Below are 24,994 nucleotides of genomic sequence, written 5' to 3'. Positions count from 1 at the left end.
GAAGTTCTTGTCATACAGACTTTTCACTTGCTTGGTTAAAGTCACACAAAGGTATTTTATAATATTTGTGGCTATTGTGAAGGGTGTCATTTCCCTAATTTCTTTCTCAGCATGTTTATCCTTTGGGCAAAGGAAGGCAATAGATTTGTTTGAGTTAATTTTATATCCAGCCACTTTGCTGAAGTTGTTTATCAGGTTTAGGAGTTCTCTAGTGGAATTTTTGGGGTCACTTAAGTATACTATCATATCGCCTGCAAACAGTGATATTTTGACCTCTTCCTTTCCAATTTGTAACCTTTTGACCTCTTTTTGTTGTCTAATTGCTCTGGCTAGGACTTCAGTACTATAGTAGGGAGAGAGTGGGCAGCCTTGTCTAGTCCCTGATTTTAATGGGATTGCTTCAAGTTTCTCTCCATTTAGTTTGATGTTGGCTACTTGTTTACTGTATATTGCTTTTATTATATTTTGGTATGGGCCTTGAGTTCCTGATCTTTCCAAGACTTTTATCATGAAGGGGTGTTGAATTTTGTCAAGTGCTTTCTCAGCATTTAGTGAGATGATCATGGGTTTTTTTCCTTGAGTTTTTTTATATAGTGCATTTTGTTGATGGATTTTCATATTTTGAACCATCCTTGCATCCTTGGGATAAAGCCTACTTGATCATGGTGAATGGTAATTTTGCTGTGTTCTTGGATTCAGTTTTCAAGAATTTTATTGAGTATTTTGGCATTGATATTCATAAGGGGAATTGGTTTAAAGTTCTCTTTCTTTGTAGGGTCTTTGTGTGGTTTAGTTATAAGCATAATATGGCTTCAAAGAACAAATTGGATAGTGTCCCTTCTGTTTCTATTTTGTGAAATTGTTTGGACAGTATTAGTATTAGGTTTTCTTTGAAGATCTGGTGGAATTCTGCACTAAACCCATCTGGTCCTGGGCTTTTTTTGGTTGGGAGACTTTCTTTTTTTTTTTTTATTAACTTGAGTATTTCTTACATACATTTCGAGTGTTATTCCCTTTCCCGGTTTCCGGGCAAACATCCCCCTCCCCCCTCCCCTTCCTTATGGGTGTTCCCCTCCCAACCCTCCCCCCATTGCCGCCCTCCCCCCATAGACTAGTTCACTGTGGGTTCAGTCTTAGCAGGACCCAGGGCTTCCCCTTCCACTGGTGCTCTTACTAGGATATTCATTGCTACCTATGGGGTCAGAGTCCAGGGTCAGTCCATGTATAGTCTTTAGGTAGTGGCTTAGTCCCTGGAAGCTCTGGTTGCTTGGCATTGTTGTACTTTTGGGGTCTCGAGCCCCTTCAAGCTCTTCCAGTTCTTTCTCTGATTCCTTCAATAGGGGACCTATTCTCAGTTCAGTGGTTTGCTGCTGGCATTCGCCTCTATATTTGCTGTATTCTGGCTGTGTCTCTCAGGAGCGATCTACATCCGGCTCCTGTCGGTCTGCACTTCTTTGCTTCATCCATCTTGTCTAATTGGGTGGCTGTATATGTATGGGCCACATGTGGGGCAGGCTCTGAATGGGTGTTCCTTCAGTCTCTGTTTTAATCTTTGCCTCTCCCTTCCCTGCCAAGGGTATTCTTTTTCCTCATTTAAAGAAGGAGTGAAGCATTCACATTTTGATCATCCGTCTTGAGTTTCGTTTGTTCTAGGGATCTAGGGTAATTCAAGCATTTGGGCTAATAGCCACTTATCAATGAGTGCATACCATGTATGTCTTTCTGTGATTGGGTTAGCTCACTCAGGATGATATTTTCCAGTTGGTTGGGAGACTTTCAAAGACTGCTTCTGTTTCTTTGGGGTTATAGGACTGTTTAGATGGTTTATCTGACCCTGGGTTAACTTTGGTACTTGGTATCTGTAGAAAATTGCCCATTTCCTTCAGATTTTCTAGTTTTGTTGAATATAAACTTTTGTAGTAGGATCTGATTATTTTTTGATTTTCCTCAGATTCTGTTGCTATTTATGTCTCTCTTTTCATTTCTGATTTTATTAATTTGGATACTGCCCCTTTGTCCTCTGGTTAGTCTGACTTAATAGTTTACTATTTTGGTGGTTCTTTGTATAGTTCTGGTGTTTCTGGTTTTGTTGATTCTTTGTATAGTTCTTTTTGTTTCTGGTTGGTTGATTTTGACTCTGAGTTTGATTATTTCCTGTTGTCTACTCCTCTTTGGTGAATTTTCTTCTTTTTTTCTAGAGCTTTCAGTAGTACTGTCAATCTGTTAGTGCATGCTCGCTCCAATTTCTTTTTGGAGGCACTCAGAACTATGAGTTTTCCTCTTAGCACTGCTTTCCTTGTATCCCATAAGTTTGGGTGTGCTATGCCTTTATTTTTATTAAATTCTTTAATTTCTTTCTTTATTTCTTCCTTGACCCAGTTGTCATTCATTAGAGCATTATTCAGCTTCCATGTGCATGTGGGTTTTCTGTTGTTTTCGTTGTTATTGAAGACCAGCTTTAGTCCATGGTGATCTGATAGGATGCCTGGGATTCCTTCAATCTCCTTGTATTTATTGAGGCCTGTTTTGTGACCAATTGTAAAATTGACCTTCAACCAAACACTATCAAAAAGATAAGTAAGGTCACTTCATACTCGTCAAAGGAAACATCTACCAAGATGGACTCTCAATTCTGAACATTTATACCCCAAATGCAAGGGCACCCACATTCATTTAAAAAAACCTTACTAAATCTCAAAGCATACATTGTACCACACACAATAATAGTAGGAGATTTCAACACACCATTCTCATCAATGCATAGATCATAAAAACAGAAACTAAACAGAGACTCAGTGAAACTAAGAGAAGTTATGAACCAATTGGATTTAACAGATGTCTATAGAGCATTCCATCCTAAAACAAAAGGATACACCTTCTTCTCAGCACCTCATGATACTTTCCCAGAGACTGTTCTTATTCTTTCATTGTTCCTGCTTTGTGGCCTTTATCCCCCACCCACTCTGTCTACAGCATTAGCTATTTCATCCAATGTGCAAATGCTAAAGTCAGTCTGTCTTTCTGTCTCGCTTTCATTCCCTCATCCCTTCCCCCCATTTCTCCCAAAAGAGAATTCAGCCTCATGCACATGTGCATAGTTACAATATACATCTTTATATCTTTGAATATGCACAGTCACTCACTTACTTGAAATCTCTTTTGGAAGATTCTAGTACATCTTTAAAAAAGAATGCCAAAGTATACATTCATTCGAACACCCACACAAGATCCTTTCCTGCATTTCCCTCTCCTTCTCAACAATTCACCTCCTGACCCAGAGTTAAGAAGCTGTCTGTGATATGGCCTAAAGGGAACCCTTCTTTTATGTTTTTGAGTTTGTAAGCCTCATGCCCTTTGTCACATGAGTCTCCCTGCAATGATTAATACAACAAACATCTTGGATTTATGTGATGAGGAGGATAGAGTCTATTTAATACTATTTGATATTCTATCACATGCTTCTTAGACTCTCAAGTTTCTGCAAATCTTAATTATTAAAATCAACTATTTATTTCCACATAAGATATCTTGCAAATCTAGACTGATGTCATGGCTCTGCCATTTGGACATTAGATTGAAGAGTTAGAAGATAATTCAATGGTAGATTTCTCAAGTGTCCCAACCAACAAATGATGATAAAAAAATAGAGGTATTAAATGTGTTCTTAGAAGACATCAGAAAATGCTCTTAAGTTAAAACTCATTAAGTATGTCCATGGGTAGTTTACAACCTGATGTTTTACACCAAAAATGGCATTAACACCCATATTGCCTTAGGTAACAACTAAGTTAGACTGTGCCAGGATGTGCTGTGTGAGTGGGGAGGTTAGGATGAAAATGTCAAATCTTGTTTCAGGAACAACATTTCAGGAGAAGAATGAGTCACTAGGCCCTTTCCAATTTATATCTTGAGGTGTCAATAAAGACCATTGAAAATAAGCCACACTGAATAAAAGTTTAGTCTGGAACCTTATAAAAAAGAACATTGTGAGAAAAAGAACTGTTTTTGATGTGATATGATACACATTTAAATAATCCCCCCTCAGACTGCATTTGCAAGGTGAATGCTGCCTTCTATTTTGTTTTGTTTTTCTTTAATTCATTTTAATTTTATTGCACTGGCTGGATCAAACAGTAGTTCAGGTGATAATGAGTCAAAGGTAAGAGATCAGCTCTAGATTGTGTTTGCTCACAAAAGATGAGCCACTTTCACCTCTTTGCAATATTTCTAAGCCATTTTGCCCTTTGTAATAAAAAGGTGATACATTGTAAATGTCAAGATCCACCGATATATTAAATAGCTCAACATTTGGGAAGATAAAACAGCTCCATCTTCTCTCCAGTACAGCTCACATTCCTTTGGCCTGGTTTTGTTTTCTAATAACTTAAACCTGGTGGTTTCTGCTCATCAAACCTTCTGGCCAACGACATGTTTGGGGTAAGAGTCACCTTTGTCAGACTGGATTTCAAGGAAGCAGCTCTACCTTCAGAAGTACCAGTTGCTAAATGTATCCAATCTCTCCAAATCAGAAGACCCCTTCCCACTTCACTTTCTTGCCGCACTATCCTATGACCTCATGTATGTTATTTTATGTGTTCTCTTTATTGTTCTGTGAAGGAATTGTCATCTTTCTTTTTTTTTTCAGATGAGGATATTTATTTGAATGTTAGGCACTTTTGCCATTGGGTAGATAGTATATCCTATAGAGATACAGTGATTACAAGCCCCTTTCCCAACAAAACTGCCAATGGGTCAGGAATGGATAGCTGATGCCATCTCCACCACCAACAGAATACATGTGACTGTCTTGAGAATTCAAACCAAAACTCACAAGATTATGGTTAGGTGGTTATGGGTATTAGAAATAAAAGATTAGGGGCTGAGAGACTGAAAAAAGCTGCTGATCAATCATAGCCAATATGAGCAATTGATAGACATTGGATAAGGATATGAAACGAAGCTGACACATCAAAGTCAGAGAAAAGATAATGTGAGGGAAACCAAGAGGAGGATAAAGAAAGGGAGGAAGGATGGCAGGAAAGGGGAGAGAGGGGAAAGGAGGGTAAGGGAGGAGGGAATGAGAGGTGAGGGAAAGAAGAAAGAGTAAGAGAGAACGGGAGGGGAGTCACAGGAGAAAGGGAGGAAACAAAGGGCTAACAGAGGGAAGAATACACAGCCTTGTTCCTGAAGAGCCCTAGGTCTTACTGAACTCTGCTTCTTGATCTCCCAAGTGACTTGCATCAGAGGCTTACTCTAAATCGCCTTGGCTTATGCTAGCCCAATGGGCAGGGTCACACCAAAGCTGCCTTATCTACAACACGGTACAAAGGTTCACTTAAAGCCCACTGCTCAGGACCAGGTGGAAATAGTGGACTTTCTCTTTCTTGTGGAGTACATTCACTTGATACTGTGAAGACAGAATGTGCTCACCAGCCTTAGGTCTTAACCTACAGATATATTTGTTGCTGTTAGGCCTGCATATGCACTATTGTAATAACTAGGAAAAATCTTTGAAAATTATATAAATGAAAATAGCTTTAAAAAATGAGAGACTCTTGAAAAAGCAGCTGAAATTTTTCAATGTTGTTTGCAACCAGAACCAATCTGTAGATCTTCTCTAACAGAAAATATTAAAACAGATGGCCACATAACTGTGAAAGAGGACCAACTTAATAGAAGCCAAATTCTATGTATTGAATTTGCATAATTCAATTCATAATTGAATGCATAAAGCAAGAAATGGACTGACATGTCTTTAGGCACCTGTGGCTTATTATTGTATGTCTTCTCTGACAAAGGATATAGTATGTAACATTTTCTCACACACCTGTTTAATGAAATCCTCACATGTACCCCCTTTCACAGGTGGGGACAGTTGAGGCCCAGGGGTCAAGCCTAGGGACACAGATTTTTAATTATAAATCCACTTTTACTCAGAGGCAAGGAAGGTTAGGATGCATAGAAAAACTGCCTGTCATATATAAAATTGTAGAGAATGAGAATCTCTAGGGCAATGAGATATACTCAGGGAAATACATTAGCCTTTAAATCTTTTCTGTTTTTTTTTCTCAAATACACTGACAACATACTTCTCTTCCTACATGTACAAACATGTATTCATATTCATACACACAGAGGGGGGCAGAGATAGAGACAGAGACAGATGATAGATTTATTACACAATTTGTTAAATTCTAAATACAGTGATAATGATTTTTCTATTATACTTCTCCTATGAAAACTATGTCACTAAGCGTTAATGGTCCTCATCTGGAAATTTTATATGGCTGTGTGGTAGCTGTGTATAATCTAGAACTGTCCCTCAGAAGATGTTTCACTATACCAGAAATTCCATCTCAAGAAAGGATTCCAGTAACACCAAAATCATTGCAATGAACACAATATTCCCTTCTGTATCATTTGGACCCATGAGAAACAGAGCAACCTGACTTCACATGCTAGACAACTTTAAACGTAGGAACTGAGTCCGTCCCATTGTTGGTCCAGTGTTTGGAGACGGTGGTGAAGATCTTATATAGTGAGAAACTAACAAATTGTTGCACTTTTATGACCTAAAACTTATGCTTAGTTCTAAGAGCCATATCAATGCATTGAGAATAGTTCAGAGGAAACCAAAAATCATGGGAGTCTGAGAAATAAATTATAGAGCATTGCATAGAATACTTGCATTTTACTATGAGGGGTTTGATTGCTTTCAAATGGCTGAGAGGTTGGCTAGTTGTACTACGTAGATTATTGCTGCTTTGATTATGCAATATTTTCTTTCATGATAGACAGTTACTTTCCCTGATACTTTTAAAAGGGGCCTAGAATCTCCTTCAATGGTAGGGAAGATAAAGGTGTGGTGATTTGAGTAGGAATGGCTCCTATAGACTCGTGTTTGAATACTTGGTCCATAGGAAGTGGCACTATTAGGAGGTGTGGCCTTGTTGGAGCATTGTTGGAGGAAGTGTGTTCACTGGCTTTGGAGATCTTAAGGTCTCAGAAGCTCAAGCTAGTTCTCTGCCTGCTGCCTTTGGATACAGATGTAGAATTCTCAACTCCTTTTTCAGCACCATGTCTGCAGGATTCCTGGCATGACAATAATAGACGAAACCTCTAAAACAATAAGCTGGTCCCAATTAAATTTCCTTTATAAGAGTTGTCATGACCATGGTGTCTCTTTACAACAATAGAACGCTAACTAAGACACAAGGGGATTAGGAGCCACCTGGAGCTTCCCCGGGTCCAAAAGAATTCTCACCATCGTAACTCCAATGCCTTAGTGATGAAAAGGTCCTCTCTAAGACCTTCCTCTGACCCAGGTGAGACCCAAGGTTAGTAACACTTTACTCCTGTGTCGAATACACATTGATAATAGCCCAATGGTCAAGACAAAATTAAGACAGTTTTTAGATGACCTATCATGTGTGCTATTTGCATGGCCTAACTTCTAGAAAATTATTTCCAGTTGGAAATCCAGACTAATAAATAGGCTATACCTTATAAAAGTTGGAAGGCTTGTACTTGGAGGTATGTAATATCTCCAATCTCTTTGAGCCACACAATCTACCTTCTTAGGATTAATGACCTATTCTCTTCATTTCTATTAAAAGATAGTAAATATTTTATATGAAACTAAGACCTTGTTCAGAAACTAAGCCAACCAAGAAAACATCACAGTAGAAAACACTGAACATTTAGCCAAGCCTTTGTGCTAGCATTTGTGTAAATGTCTAAGAAATATTATCCCAGAGTAGCCTGACCATCTGAGCCCTATAGTTCCCAGTTAAGTCTATTCAGAAAAGATATAGTGGTTTTTCAGGAATCTACAATGGGTTAATATGTTCAATATGCCACATGAGTGCCTTTAAGACAAAAGACCCTGAATAAGTACAAACCACAGAATTATCACTGTGAACAATGGAGCAATGGAGCACAAATCATCTTTATTTTTAACCCTAAAAGTACCCAGAAAATGTTGGTCTTTTGGAAAGTTTAAGTAATCTGAAAGTCAAGAACAAAACTCATGCCTTTCTTGGGTGCCCTCAGAACTTCGCATTCCTCAGCCTCCTGAGCCTTTCTTTCAGAAGGCAGCTTTGGTTCAGAAGCAATCTGTGACTCCCAATGTCATCTCGAGAACCCCTATCAATGTTTTAAAATCTCCTGTGATGTATTAATTATTACACCTTGCCTATTTCCAAAAGGGAATAAGAGGGATGTCATCATGCATGTTAGCCATGAATGGCACTTGAAAAAAGTCACCCACTGGGTGTGTTGATGGCCTACCCTACAGCTGAGATGACCACTGCACAGCTCTGATGGGCTGGATTCATCTGGCCATCAGAAAGACACAGAATGATGACGTATAGCATTGGCTAAAGTGACAGGAGATAAGCCTTCAGAGGGAACAAAGAGAGGATTACCAAGCAGCCCTGAAGAGTCTCTGGCTCCTCTTTAACATTTGCTGTAACCCAGGAAATGCAGCTTATCCAGGTTGATCATTTCCTGTCCTCCTTTAATCACCATGCATCGTTCTGTGACCCTCTAGACTTCTTCATCCTCACCTCAACTTCCTCCTTCTCCAGGACAGTTATGAAGATTGAATTAGAGGCTAGCACATGAATGAAGCATGCTTTCTGAAGCTCTGGCCCAGGAGGCAAATGTTTGAACTAATAAACTAAAATCCAAGATCTACAGGCCACCGTCACTGTTACTAATGACCGCCACAACATGTTATGCAAGCACACTCAAGTTATTCCACAGGTATTATTGGAGCAGACTATGACTGACTAATTAAAGGCATTTAAAATAGCATGAAAATTAAAAATAATAAATATAATTCAACTATCTATATACAAACAGTTCACATTAAATTCTTGTTCAACACTCCTAAGGAAAGCATTGTTATAGATTTTAAAAGTATTAAATTTAAATTATTATTAAGGAATATATTCAGACAGAACAAACACGTTTCTCTCTCCCTTTCTTTAAAGGAATCTCTTAATTCTGAAGAAATCAAACAAAGGACAGGGGCCTGAAATTCTGAATCTATTCTAAGATCTGTCCCTCATGTTGTGCTTCGCACAAATCATTTGGTAGTTTTTGGCACAATTACACATCCTATCATAATGCAACAATAAATTAAAAGCAATACAATTTGTAAGAAAATATATTTATGGTGACATGTACCATGTTGCTTTTGAAACACAAATGATTATTTAACTGCTTCGTTCTTTTTATTGCCTTGTATTGCATTATAGGTCTAACATTTTTTAGCTGATATCTTCAATGCCATTGCAGAAACACATTTATATACCCATGACCAAAGGACCAGGGTCTCTCCTACACATATTGACAACCATAATATTAGTGAAATATAATAAGCAATAGTGACTGAAGACTCAACTGTGTTATTAGGAACTTGACTTCTGAGCTTGTTTTTCTTTAGAAGAGAGGTGTGGTGGTTTGACTCTCCTTGTTGGAGTAGGTGTGGCCTTGTTGGAAGAAGTGTTTTTCTGTGTGGCTGGGCTGTGAGACCTTCCTGCTAGCTGCTTGAAAAAAGTCTTCTGCTCTTTGCCTTCAGAAAAAGATCTAGAACTCTCAGCTCCTCCAGTGCCATGCCTGCCTTGATGCTGCCATGTTCCCTCCTTGATAATGAATTGAACCTCTGAAACTGTAAGGCAGCCCCAACTAAATGTTTTCCTTTATAAGAATTGCCTTGGTCATGGTTTCTCTTCACAGCAATAGAAACTCTAAGACAAGAGGTGACACTAGAACTGTCACAGTGAAAAAATGAGTGGGGTCAAACAACAAAAATCCTGATACTATAATAGTCTCCATCATCCAGTTTCAACTCCTTGTGGTTGAATCAGTATTTTAAAATAAAGATCACACTTATCTTTTATTATGATTTACTAAGTCACATTATTTTGTCAATGGTTGCTAATATTTTATAGTGCCTAATGTATAAAGTTATCTATAAACTTTATATGCATTGTGTATGTTTGAGAAAAACAGAGTATTAAGATTCTCATTATCTATGTGCATTGATTTTCCTCATCATTCAGAACGAATACTCTCTAAGAATCAGCTTAGGGGAAATGCAGTTTAATTTGGTTTACAGTTTGAGAAGGTACAATACATCACAGCAGAGGAGGGAGGGATGAAGGAGTGACTTGCCACTGTGGTAACAGGAAGATCAAGTTAACACATTATTATCAAGATTACAGCAGACAGATCAAGGGGGAGCCAGAACCAGACCTTAAACCTAAGGCCTGCACGTTAGTGACCCACTTCTTCCAGCTAGGCCTAAACACGCAAAAGATCCCCCAGCATCTCCACTAGCAAAGCATTGAATATTCAAACATATGAGCCTTGGGAGACACTTCGTCTCCCAATAACTTGGAGACTGTGGAATATATGCAGTTATACAGTGGCACTCATGAAGGAAGAGTGAACTGAATTGGTCAGCTTTGAAGCGTACAAACACACAGAATAGCAACAGCCCCATGGCATCAGTGTGGTTCTATTTAATTACCAACCATCTCAGTGATTCATTTTCATTTTGTGTTTATTTTGTATCTGAAATTAGCACCCAGAGAGAAGTGATTAGACAATGTAATTGTCTGTAATTTGCAGTCTATCTAATGCAACACCAGGTATTCAACGGATATCAGACTAAAACGGTTTTAATTATCCAATGATTCCTTGATATTTTAATTCATCAAGGAGAATTGAGTATGGAATATCTCAACGTCATAAAGCTGGGGCAAGCCTTCAGGATTCAGCAACAGCATCAAAGGGGTCACTTAAGAACCCCCTTAATTTATGCACCTTACAAGTTAGATAAATTGGGCAAAGAAAGGATGACTGAGAAGAAGGGGTAAAGCCATGGTCAGGGGTAAATAAGACAGTTGCAATGATGAAGATGAGCCAAGACACCTTAACTCCCTGTGTCAACCCTGAAAACTCTTGATTTTTATAGGATCTTCTAAAAGGAGTTATGTACATTGTCACAAAATTCGGGGGTACTGTTTCCCTATTACAGGATGAAATTGTGTTTTTGTGGTTCCCTGATTCTATTAAGGGATCATTCTCATTGACCTGGTGGGTAAAGGGCACCCAGCAACTCAAACACTAGTCCATGTAAACCTCCATAGAAGTAAAATACAGAAAATCCCTTGGAAGTAACATCTTCGGTTTTGAAGAAACTGTGGGATGTAACTTGACAGATTAGAAAATCGGAGAGAGGAAAAGGCGGCTAAATTTAGCAAAACAATGGAAAAAGACAACACACTAGAAACTTCAGTCTGGTACCAGCTGGATCATGTTCCCAACACAGCACCCAAAACCATCATTCTCCGCAAGCCTGGGCTTGTTGCCTCTGTGTAGGTAGCTCATGTCTGTCAGATGATACACTCACTGTCCGGGGATCTGAACTCCCTGTAAACTAACTTGAGGTGTTAAATGGTCGCACAGTTCAATCACTTTCAAGAGCACAAAGAAATGCAATTAGGTTAACAAAAACAGTCTTGGTTTTTGGGAGACCTGCTTTAGTGAGAGGAAAACATTTGTGTGATCATTGTATAGATGCGCTAGTAAGCGGCAATGCTAAAATTCAAATTCTTAAGCTGCTTATTTACATGAAATGAAGGATAATGAGTATGTTTATTGGATGCAGCCTCTCTACTGGTTACTATGCTGCTGCTGACCACGGTGTCTCTGAATGAGTATTTATGCCTTCCAATGCTTTCCTGATAGCAAGGAATTAGATTCCTGCTGTTTTATAGTAGAAAGAACACAGAATAGAGTTCTGATTTCTCCTTCTCAGAGAATCAGGAACAAAACTATAGGCATCCTAAAGACTAGAGAATGTACCCCTACCCCTGCCAGGCCTCCCCACTCCCTGGGGCCTCATGTCTCTTGAGGGTTAGGTGTATCTTCCCCCACTGAGGCCAGACCAGGCAGTTCTCTGCTGTATATGTGTCTGGGGCCTTGGACCAGTTCATGTCTGCTGCCTGGTTCAGAGAGATCTCTGGGGTGTGGGTTAGTTGAGACTGCTGGTCTTCCTATGGGGTTGCCCTACACCTCAGCTTCTTCCACAGGGTATGGAAGGCAAGAATTTGGAACTTTGAAACAAATATTTCTAGTGGTGGTGGAAGTAAACAGATTGCAAACTCAGCTACACATAGAACCACGGCAAAGAATAGAAACCTAAGGGGACTGGACAAGGTTGGGTTTGAAAAAGAGTTCATGATCTCCTCATAGGGACCCTGTCAGAACTCACTAGGAAGTGACAAATGTCAGTGCTGTGAAAATGCAGCTCAGTGGTGAGCAGTTTAGCTTGAGACCAGCTCACAACAGCATCTGCCCCAGTAACTGCCTCACTTCCATCCAATGCATGGACATAAGGTTTGCCAATAACTTGAAACTGCCATAGGCCGACCGTAGCTTACATTTGAGAAATGGAACTTTCTAGCAAACTACTCATGGGTGGGATGACTCCTTACCTATGAGAGCTTGGGAATTATTTTCGGATTCACATTGGCAAACTAAGAAGGGAAACACCATAAGTATTGGTCAAAGTTACCGTGCATAGAATGTGAAAAATACTCTTCTTACAAACTTAAAATTTTTTATTCCTCTGATTTGCAATGCATCAATCAAAAAATAGCTGCATATTGAAAGATAAGAAGTTTGTGTCCTAAACATAACAACTGATTTTTTTTTAAGGAGCTAGGGGAAGGACTGAGGAGTGGAGAGGGATTGCAACCCCATAGGAAGAACAATGTCAGTTGCCGGGACCATCCAGTGCTCCCAGGGACTAGACCACCAACCAAGGAGTGTACAGGGAAGGATCCATGGCTCCAGATACATATGTAATGGAGGATGGCCTTGTCTGACATCACTGGGAAGGGAGGCCCTGGTTAGTGTGGAGGTTTGATGCCCCAGTGTAGGAGCATGCTGGAGTGGTGGGGCAGGAGAGGGTGGGTGGATAGGGGAAAACCCTCAAAGAAGCAAAGGGGATGGGAGAGAGGGCAGAGGAGGGAGGGGAATAACCAGGAAGGGGGATATCATTTGAGATGTAAATGAATGGAATGATTAATAACAATAACAAAAACAAACTGTTTAACTACTTGGACAAATCACTGGAGACTGTGAATCAATTAAGGTCTCATATTAAACCTGTGTCACATCCTTTTTGTGTGTTTCTCCAGAATAATAATAAGCACACAGTACAGAAAAACCCAAGAATTCTTTTGCTTTTTGACATTTCAAAGGCTACACTGTGGTTAATATACATGAGGTGGAAACCGCTTAGGAAAAAAGGCCAACTTCTAATACAGACTGGAATATGTCACACTGAAATATTCTAAGACGAATGTTTCTATAAATTTGTGCCACAGAATTACCACAGCATCATCTGCGCTATTGCTGATGATGGCGAGCCCTGCCTTATACACTCTGAATGCTCCATTTATCACTTCCATGAGAGTGAATCCCGAATAGCCATTTCTATGCTCGACTACATCCCTAAACTCTAATCCTTTATCTCAAATTGTATTTTTCCCTTTGCTATCCCATTTCTTATTCAACAACCATTCTTTTCCCCCCAAATTGCCTCATCCTTTGCTAACCCCTTGCGGTTACCAAATCCAATTAGACAGTCTTTAACTTTATTTCTTCAATTCTCTTAAATATTATTTCTTCTATATTTCTACAAGAATTAGCTTTAAGCTTGACACTGGGTTACTGAGTTGGCTTTTATTATCGTTTCCCTTATAGCTATTTATGCCAATTCCTGATTTAGTGTTTATATGATAATAGTGAGTTTCTTAAAATATCACTCAATAAAGTATCAGTGACTGGTGATAACCTATGATCCAATTTAGGCCCATATTTAAGCATGCATTCGCTGATGCAATTTTAACTGACATGTGGAGTGAAACCAACTTGGGCTTACTGAGAAAATCCTGAATTACAGAAAGCCTGCAAGTAACAACTATGACCAAACCTAGTAGGAATCCGACTGTACATGGCAGGCTTGAAGCATGGCCCTTTCTCAGTGAGGACATCAAGTCATTTCTTCTCCTGGACAAGATTTTCTATTTATAAGAGACTAATTATTACACATATTACATATCACAAATCCAGGTCCTTCTCTAATACCCTGGATAGAAAATAGGAAAATCAAATTATTCTAGGTTACATTTTAATTCAATATATCTGGAGACCTGTTATACAGAGCTGGCATTAAGGGGACAATGCCTCTCAAGTTGGGTTGTCACCTTTGAAGTTAACAACTAGTAGTTACATTCTCATACACTGAGTACTCTCGAAATAGAAGGTGCCTTTGTGATCTCCCTATTTTGTGACTCACACTTAACATTTTATAAGTCGACGGAGCTGCAGATGACGGTATCTCAGCACTCTGATAGGGAACACTGCTAAAGACAACTGACACAACTAAGGTTGCCTCTTCCTTCTGAAATAATATAAGAAATAAATCCTCAAAAAGTCTGCCTTCTTGTCTCTGCGGCCAGTGGGCTGCGTCATCTGGAGCTCAAGCACATAACCCTTTCTAAAACAAGTGCTCTCTTACAGATTTACCACATATATTTCAAATGTGCAAATTCAGTTTTTGAATATAAAGACTATCTTACATTCTTGTTAAAGGTCAAGTTCCTACCAAGTTGAACACAATATTTAGAAGCTAGTTTAGGGTCGCAATATCAAGTGTCCTCCATCCCTTTAGAAATGAAAAGAGAAGGTGCTTGTTTGCCTCTAGCTGTGTATATAGCACATGTACAGCAGAAAAGCTCACCCAAGACAAGGAAGCCACCACAAGAGTCTGAGAGATTGTGGTCAGGCCAGCAACTCCTAACCATTCTGCTCAAAACAGTCAAATTATATAGTCACCAAAACTCTCCAATGCCAGTAGCGTTGGAATTAATTCCACTCACATCCACCTCAGTTCTTGCCCTCTGGATTCAAGCAGAGTCATTTGAGCAACATTAAACTTCCCACCATAACTCTAAATGTTCCAAGGACAGTTCTTGGCCCATGTTTGGAGGCTTTGGCAAGTGATTAGTAGTAAACATGAAGGGGAAAGAATTCATCTATGGAAGAAGGCCCACAAGTCCATAGTCATTTCTTTAAAGATGCCATCCATTCTTTCAGATGAGCGGCTTGAACTTAGGAGAATGTGAAGACTTGGCATCATATCTGTAGTCACTGGAACATTGTAAGTCTAGGAGCAAATACCTCAAAGAAGAGTCATTCAGAGTGGACAGTTCAAGAATATGCATAAAATTGCGGTAAAATGCATGATTCATAACTGCATATTGTCGTGTTAAGTTATAAGTGAGTGAGAAAGAGAGAGGTAGAGACAGAGATGTAAATATACAGAGACAGTAAAAAGGATGATGGAAAATTCCAGCAGCATCATTAGAAGTCAGAGGGACTGGGTAAATCTCTCATTCAATTTGTGAAACATCTATATTCTGGAAAACTGAAAGCCTTGGCTGTGACGAAGAAATAGTTCTTGGCTGGGAGAAAAACCGGAAGCCAAGCTTGTGGAAGATGAAGATGATATGGCAGCTGCATGACTGCCTAGTAGAATAGCATTTAGCATCCTTCAGTGAGACAACAGAATCTGAATTCTCCTCGTTGTCGTTTAATAAGAACTCTTAGACAAAGAGACAATGGTTCAGAAAAATGACTATGCAAAACATTGAAAAGAACTTGTGACCACTGTTAAAAAAAAAAAAAAAAGATCTAAAGTACTCTTCCTGTGAGCGGCCAGAGGTGACCTGTGAAGATGGTTCGCTACTCTCTTGACCCAGAAATCCCCACAAAATCATGCAAGTCAAGAGGTTCAAACCTTCGTGTTCACTTTCAGAGCACCCAGGAAACTGCCCAGGCCATCAAGGGTATGCATGTCCGCAAAGCCACCAAGTATCTGAAGGATGTCACTTTAAAGAAGCAGTGTGTGCCATTATGGTGGTATAATGGTGGAGTCGGTAGTTGTGCCCAGGCTAAACAGTGGGACTGGACACAGGGATGGTGGCCAAAAAAGAGTGCTGAATTTTTGCTGCACATGCTTAAAAATGCAGAGAGTAATGCTGAACTTAAGGGTTTAGACGTGGATTCTTTATCACTGAACACATCCAGGCAAACATGGCACCTAAGATGGCGCCGACGAACCTACAGCGCTCATGGCCGGATTAACCCATACATGAGCTCCCCCTGCCACATTGAGATGCTCCTCACTGAGACAGAACTGATCCAAAGCCAGAAGAGGAGGCTGCATAGAAGAAAAAGATATCCCAGAAGAAACCAAAGAAACAAAAACCCATGGCATGGGAATAAATTCAGTATAAAATAACAAAACTATAAGTAAAATAATGGTGACTTCAGGAGAGAAGAAAACTGTAGCTGTAGAATATAGAACTGATACAATGCAGTCTATAAAATGAAATACTCAATTAGATGTGAAAAGGCTTTTGCAAGATACAATACTCTCTTCTAATAACCCTTTATAGGAGTAGGAGTAGGTAAATACAGACCAATAGACAGATACACACACACACACACACACACACACACACACACACACACACACACACACATGCACTCATGCACTCATACACGCACGCACATGCATACACACACCTTTATTCATTCTTAGAAAAAAAATCATTAATAGTCTTATTAAAACCAAGAAGAAGGCAGTTAAACCAAATCTACTTTAAATTCTTATACTAACATTGAATGGCAGATGTCAATCAGTGTAATTAGATATGAAAAATGAAATAAAAGTATGTTTGTAAATGACCTGAATATATATCCAAAAATGTCTGGATAATAAATGGTAAACTATAAAAATAAAAAAGTATTTGTCAATTATAAAAGCCTATATGCAAAGATAAAAATTCTTTATATAATAAGAATTTATAAGGATAGTATATAAGAGAAAACTTGATTCAAAATACAATAAACATTCTCAGAAATTATAATATATATTAATATATGTAAATTGTAATATATTACAAATACTCATGAAATGAAATGATTTTTAATTTAGAAAGCTTTAAAAGAGATGCATGAGGAATAGTATGAATTAAATATTCTTGTAATTATAAAGTCTTAAATACTGAAATTTCAGATTTCTGAAAATTAATTATTGGCTTAATGTGAAAACCATAACAAGCTTTTTTTCCAAAGATAGATGAACAAATAACTATACTCAAATGATAAAATGATTATATATAAATAACTTTATAAGCAGCAAAAAGAGATCTGGGGAAAATCTAGCTCTCTGTGGTATTGAAATATGATACAATGTCTCCTTTAACCTAAAGCAGTGTGGGTTTTGGTGTGTGGTACACAGAGGAGGCAGAATAAGGAGGCCCAAAATAGAGCCAACAACTTCTGGGAATCTAGCACATGATCAAGGTGACATCTCAAACCGCTAGGGCCAAGATATACTCTTAAGTACTGTTTGAGTAATTGTTCAGCCATCTGGAAAATGATAATAATAGATCTATTCTTCATGCGATATACTAGAATAAACTCAAAGTGCATGAAAAATGAATTTAAAAATGAAACTATCCAAATAGTAGAGGGAGAAACGGGTGACTCATCCTGTAATCCATGTATCAGGTACTGCTCTCCAAATGTGATACAAAATCCATATTCTAGAAAATTATCCTTTATAACTTGGCTAAGGGCACATCTGATGTCTTATATGGCCAAATTATATTCCAATAAACAACAAACATATCTATATAAAGAAATTAAAAAATTTAAAGAGAACCCGTAGACTAAGAGCAAATTGTTGCAAATCTTACCTTTCATAAAGAAAATACACTGAGTGTACAAAAAATACTTAATATAAAAACCATTAAAAATGTTCACCTTCTGTCTCCATTAGTGTGGGGGGAAAAGAACAGTCATTGAAAATTTTTTGCAAGGAGGTGGGGGCAAACTGCGGCTCTGCAATGTGAAGACAGGATGAAAATGTCACTTTGGAAGCACTTGGCAGTTTCTCATAAACCTATGGTGTAATGCAGCAACCTCCGAGTTCCCCCAAAAGTAGGCATATTAATATTTTAATGCCAGACAAACTGTGGTAGATCCATATAGTTAAACATTACTCAAAAATACAACAAAGGGTTGATTCATATAGCCTGCTAGAATAATACAAAACCAAAATACTGAAATACGTATTTAAAAGGAAGGACAGGTAGCATTGAAAAATAGTGTTTTGCCTGAACCATGGTAAAGCTATAGAGGTAAAGAAGCCCACACAACAATCCTTCCGCTGATAAATAAATTTGTTCCTCTTAAGAATTTTGTTTAGCATTACTGAAATTATATGTATGGTAGGTAATGTGTAAATACATTAGAGCTAAAGAAACCGTGCTAAAAAATTCCCAGTTAAGACATGATAAAAGCTAGAATAAGCCCTGAGGCTCTCCCGTGGGCCGGACACACAAGCATGGACTATTATATATACTACAGTGAGAATTTTGGTTTCTTTGAAAACATATAAATAGTATAGTAATAGGTTTTGTTTTAAGTCCCAGGTATATGACGTGGGGCTACTTCAGACTGTCCACTGCAGTTGACCATGATTTGCCTCGTGCTCTGTGCAGGGTTCTGTGATTCCACAGCATCGGATACTTTCTACAAGAGTGTGACAGTTGGCACCCTGGGGACTGTCCAGAGGATATATACATGCTAGGGGTCCGAGAGGTGGCGGTGGGCTGCAGTTGGTTCTTGGTTGCTGTTTGCTGTGGTCCGTTAAGTAGTCAAGAGCAAAGAGAAAAGCAGCAAGAAGAAATTAGATATTTTTGCAGTAAGGATCAAACTTGCCCCCAAGACTAGACATCCCTAATCAGCATGAAGTAGTCTAACAATAATGTCATCCCCTTACGCCTCTGTTCTTTTTTCTCTCCTATCCACTCTTAGGGAGTTGAAAAGGTAGGAAACATGTGAAGAAGGGTGGAAGAAGAAAAGAACCGAAAAGTGACCAAAGACAGGCTACAATATACATCTATAAAAAGTAAAGAATGAGTGTGAGTCTTGTATTCATATACATACCTAAATGTCTTTTTCCTATTGACAATGGCCAAAATCAGTAACAAGACAGGGAATGAACACCCTTAGCCATCAGACCTTTCACTGAAGGAAAGGAACAGTTTTGGATTAGAGAAAGATGTCTATAGTGATATATAGAAATAATAAATGAGTTTGCCAACACTACAGATATAATTGCTGTAGGCAAGAACCACAGAATAGATATTACACTATAGGCAGATAGAGTGGATACAGAACATTTGCATAGCTCTTAATGCATCTTCCACCGTACGTTCTATTTTTAACCAAGCAACAGTAACTTTAAAGAAGTCTGTCAGACATGACTTTAATTAAAAGATGAAAATTATAATTACAAATAATATGGCATCATTACCATATCCCCCTTACATGATACTGAAGAGAATGCGCTAATGCTATGGTAGTTTTATGACTTGCAACCTTAATCCAGTCACTAGAAAATATCAAACAAGTAGTACACTTCAAATTATGCAGATGATAAAAGACAGGGAAAGATGTGAATCTACCAAAGATTGGAGAAGAGGAGACACTGAGAGCAAATGCAATGCATGATCACAGAAAAGAAAACAGATGCTAGTGAGTAGCTGGATAAAATACTGTTTAGTTTCAAGTTGTACCAATGCTAATTTCTTAGGCTCACATCTTAAATATACATAAAATTATCAAGACTAAGTGGAAGTTAAGAAAAAAAGATCTATGAGAACATTTTACTTTAACCAATGAGAATACTCTACTTTTGTATTGCCTCCTTATTAAATAAACAAAACAAACATCATAAACCAAGTCAGAATTTGAGAAAAATACTTTAAAGTTACTCACATGTGAATATGTAATATAAATATTAAAGGGAGGAAGGCACAGAAGAGTCTTATGAGATTGGCATGAAATGAATATACCCTTTTAAATAATTTCATAAGAAAATTCATAAAGATGAAAGGTTAGTATAAATTCATATTCAGCCTCAACCCACTAAAGGAAAACATTCAATTAAGACTATTCCCAAAAGCAATGAGCACACTCGATATTCAGAATACTTTTCAAAACATTTACCTTTAGAACGAACCAAGGAGCCAGGGGTCTTGGGAGGAATGGATGAGCACAGCAGAGGGAGAAAAAGTTTAAGATGAGCTTGACTCGTCTTAGGAAGCAAAAACATACCAAAGTTATTTTTTTAAATGATGAACCTATTTTAAAACAAAGAAATATGTAACCCAAAATGGAACACACTGGGCAAATATGGAACAATCCAAAAGTCAAATAAAAGAACACAATTTACTGTAAAGCACCTATAAGCAGGAACCTAGCTAAGCAGAGAGACAAAAGTCGGTCAATAGGATGATAAATGATAGCTTGGTAGACAGTGAGGAGACTCTTCTAAAACATAACAAGATCCAATGACTAGGGTAATACAGGAAATCGAGCACTTTCATGTAGGTATAATGTTATTGTGCCCTGTGGAAAAATTATCCTTGTATTATCAAATGATGATTTTTGTACCCTCCTATCTGTTTGAAAAATATTGCTTCCCAATCATTCCCTGATTGGTTAATAAACAAGCTGATCAGCCGATGATTCACACACACACACACACACACACACACACACACACACACACACACAGACAGAGAGAGACAGAGAGAGACAAAGAGAGACAGAGAGAGACAGAGAGAGCAGGAGACACTATGAGAAAACAGCTCAAACAGCTCTAGCAGAAAAAGTCATATAATGCAAACATGTCCAGGATTTTGGCTGGAAGGTAGACTATTTTAGAGGATTAAAATAGATTAATACTGCTCAGTTGTTGTGCCCTTAAAGCTTGGTAAATAAATAAAATACTCCAGTCTCAATTATTTGGGAGCTAGCTGGGTTAAGAGAGAAACAGAAGCAAGTATTAAAAAAATTAACACATTTAAGCTCTCTATGGTATAAGAAACATCAATAAATATTGAATCTAGCAGGGAAAATGGTGAAAATGGGATATCTGATTAGCTTTATTTTTTCACAAGGTGCCAAAATTTACAAGATTAAAAATCACTGTTTATAACATTGGAGGAATATGAAAGTCGAGGTCTAAAACCTTTAGAAGTAAATAAGTAGCATTATATCACTGAATTGCCAGACTTCTTCAACTGGATTAAAAAAATCCACTAGCTTGAAATTAAAAACTATACTTTACTAAATTTGTGTATTGTCAGGAGATTAAATGCAGAATGGGAAACAAATATTCACAATAAATATGTTTAACAAATGAATTTAACCAGAATATAGAATGTGTGTGTGTATATATATTTTTTTCTGAGATATGTATGTATATATTCTGAGATATATATGTATATATTCTGAGATATATATTCTGATTATATATATTATTCTGAGATATATGTATATATTCTGAGATATATTCTGATTATATATATATATTCTGAGATATATGTATATATTCTGAGATATACGTGTATATATTTTGAGATATATATTCTGATTATGTATATATTCTGAGATATATGTATATATTCTGAGAAATATAAATATTCTCAAGATGAGGAAAGCATCCAATTCAAGTTTTAAAATGACAAAGATTTGAGTAGATAAATCATAAGAAAAGTGTGAATTTTTAATAGCATCTCAAAACATGCTTAGGTTTATTATTCATCAGGGAACAGAAAATTAAAACTCCATTTACATCATTTACTTCCAGGAATGCCTTACACTGAAAAGCTAAAGAGAGTCGGCAAGAGTGTGAAGAAACTAGAGTGTTATATACTTAGCACAATTTTCTTAAAATGTTTAGTAAAAGACTTAGGAGCCAAAAACTCGCTCAGTGGACAAAAGTACTTGCCATCAAGCATAGTGACCTTAGTTTGATACCCTAAACCCACATGATAGGAAAGAATACACACCTACAGGTTGTCCTCACACACACACACACACACACACACACACACACACACACACACACGAGAGAGAGAGAGAAATGAATAAAATGTAATAAGAAATTTAAATATAGCAATTGTACTATTAAGTGTATTTTTCAAAAAATGTAAATTATATATCATTTTAAAGAGTTAGCCAAAAAGAAAGGCACAACACTTTTTAAAAATCTTGAACATGGAAATAACGTCTGCCACTAGCTGTATCAACAGATTGCATTCATACATTCATACAAAGCCGTACTAGTTGTCACTTACAAGGAATAAGCTCTTATCATATAAAGCAAGACAGAATCTCCCAAATACCAATTGGTATAATTAAAATCTGTTCACTTTAGTGCATGGAATTAAATGTGCATTTAGGAAAACAAAACCATTCTGTGTCATATATGAGTCAGTAGGTGGCAGAAAGGAGAGGGGCTATGTCCCCTCAATGTTCTGACCTATGAACACCAGAATGATTAGTAGCCTAATAGTCCCTGAAAAAACAAGCCAGAGTTAACCACCAGTCTGGTTCCAGGAGGCTCAGACAGGAAGCTAGCCTGAGGTGGTCACCAGTCTGGTGATATGCAGGCCCAAGGGGAGGGGCAGATCATGCCTGAGATGATCTCTTTCTAGGGCCATAGTGTACAAGCAGGACATAGAATGTGTGTACTGTGAAGAGAGGTAGAACTGGAAACTTGTGGGTAGTGACGAACAGCCTGATGCCAACTGGGACCATGGTAGGTCTTGCCCTGTGCTACTATCAGGGTCCATGTCTGAATCCATGGCCCTGCAGCAGCAGGAGTCTGTTACCACCAAAGTCCTGGCAGACATCCCTGGTCTAGGCTGCCACTTGGGGACATGTTGATGTCTGAGGGCTGTGCAGAACTGACCCCACCCCTCACCTGGGTATTGTGGGAGAGCTGGCCCTGGAGGCAAGAGAGCAGAGTAGCTGATCCCACCCATAGCCAGCTGTAGTACTTGGAGATCAGGTTCTCACACATTGCAGGAGTTGCCAGTGAGCTGGCTCCCCTGAGGACGGAAGCATGGGAGATTTGGCCCTCCTCCCCTCTCACCCATCACCACCTGTGGTAGGCAGGAGACCATGTGAGCTGGCCCTGCTCCTCACTGCTGCAGCACTCCAGAGAGCAGGCCCTGTGCCTCTCCTGGGCAGCACAGTAGAGCTGACCATAGTGGACCGGAGCACAAGTGATCCTTCCCCGAAGGTGTGAGCATGGGTTAGGCAGCCCTACCTTTTGTCTGCTGGGCAGTGATCTGTAGAAAGGAGAGATTCATCCCCTCCCTTGTTCCTTGTCCTCTATGGTAGGCAGGAGAGCTGGCCCTAGGGTCATAAGAGTAGAAGAACTGGCCATGTCTCTCACCAGACGCAACAATAGGGAGAACAGGTGCTGCATTTGCCTGGGCAGCAGGATACAGTTGGTCTGATTGAGGGATTGCTGGCGAGCCAGCCCTGAGGTCGGAAAAGCATGAGAGCCAGCAGTCTGACCAGTTGAGACCTTTCAGGTCCAGATCCAGGGATTTGAATTGACCCACCCCTACATCTACCCCATCAATGAACTGCTGGAATGCATGAATGGGCTGGCCCTACAGATCCAAAAATATAGGATATCCATGACACGGAGTAACAACAGGATGTCTGAGAGGAGACCCAGGGAGGTTCCAGTATCAAGCAAGTAGCAGAAGCCAGAGGCCTTGTACCAGACCAAGAAGTCATTACAATGAATATTTTCAAGCAAAGACGTGTGAACAAAAGGTATACTGTGGGAATACTGTGACACATTATAGGTTCCACACCTAGATTTTTTTTCTCTGTTAGTGGGGAGGTTGCAAGGATGAAGGGTGAGTAGGAAACGAGGGGGAGATAAGTGGGATTGGGGTGCATGACGTGAAATTTGTAAAGAACCAACAAATGTTAAAAAGTTGAAACAGCACAATTTGGGTCTTCCTATTAGGTTCAATTTTATTTTTGGTAGATGTACAAACATACAAATAGATGACATTTTGTATCTGTGTATCTCCTGATCTACCTGCCTGCACCAATAACGAAACCAGTGTTTAGTGGTTTTTTTCCCCACATATTAAGGAGTATACTTTAAGGACATAAGTAGAATGGGTTTGACATGGGAGCTAGTTAACTTCCACTAACTTCACAGTAAATCTAATACTATATACAAATAAGAAGCTCAAACTCTTTAAAATAATTCAATGCTCATATTGTTCATGTTAATACTATCATTAATGATGTAAAATACTAAAAAGTATTACTATATAAAACACACTAAAAAGTACCTTCATGAACCACACCAATGGCTGTCATAGTGTGATAAGTCTGTGGGTGCAAGAGTGGCACACAAACTGTGGGAGCAGCCAACTGTTCTCTAAATGAACTGAGTAATGCCATGCCTGGTTCTGGTCACCTCGTTGCCTAATCAGTGTTTGTGAAATCATAGTTATTAGGAGGAAATCGACAATCACAAATTTACTAAACAAGCATACTTTTTAACAACAGTCTATATAAATGTTTGTTCCTAAACCCACGGATAAGTGTAGCCTTCACTCCTTATCAAGGCAACCTCGCTTTGAAACACGTGGAGAGCGCTGCAGGAAACCACAATCAATCAATATGCAGAGCTGTGGAGCCCAGTCTTAATGTACATATCTACAAACCACTCAATCACTCCTGCACCTAAGGCTCAGGAAACTTGGTAGAAGAGGGGGCAGAAAGATGGTAAAAATCTAAGAGCCAGAGAATCAGGGAATTTGCTAGGAAATTGTGTCTCATAGTCTATACCTATAAAGTATTTCCAATATGACCAGAGAGAGAACAAGTTAGACACAGGTGAAGACAGAATGAACCAGAGAATGAAAAGGAGCCAGAAGTTTAGAAAAGCTTGGCAAAGTCAGTGTGAGACCAAGCAGAACAATTCAGAAACTGA

The 24,994-nt window shown here is 38.6% G+C and overlaps 1 protein-coding gene and 2 pseudogenes across 1 annotated transcript in view; 2 read left to right on the top strand and 1 right to left on the bottom strand.

Annotated features, from left to right (window-relative positions):
* Positions 1–24,994, bottom strand: part of Trpm3 (transient receptor potential cation channel, subfamily M, member 3) — an 870,412-nt gene that overhangs the window by 750,129 nt on the left and 95,289 nt on the right.
* Positions 15,798–16,374, top strand: LOC134484829 (large ribosomal subunit protein uL22-like; annotated as a pseudogene).
* Positions 22,380–22,532, top strand: LOC120100459 (small nucleolar RNA SNORA17; annotated as a pseudogene).

Source organism: Rattus norvegicus, chromosome 1 (assembly GCF_021556685.1).
Source record: "Rattus norvegicus strain SHRSP/BbbUtx chromosome 1, alternate assembly SHRSP_T2T, whole genome shotgun sequence".
NCBI classification, from domain to species: domain Eukaryota; kingdom Metazoa; phylum Chordata; class Mammalia; order Rodentia; family Muridae; genus Rattus; species Rattus norvegicus.
This window is presented reverse-complemented; position numbering and strand designations above follow the sequence as displayed.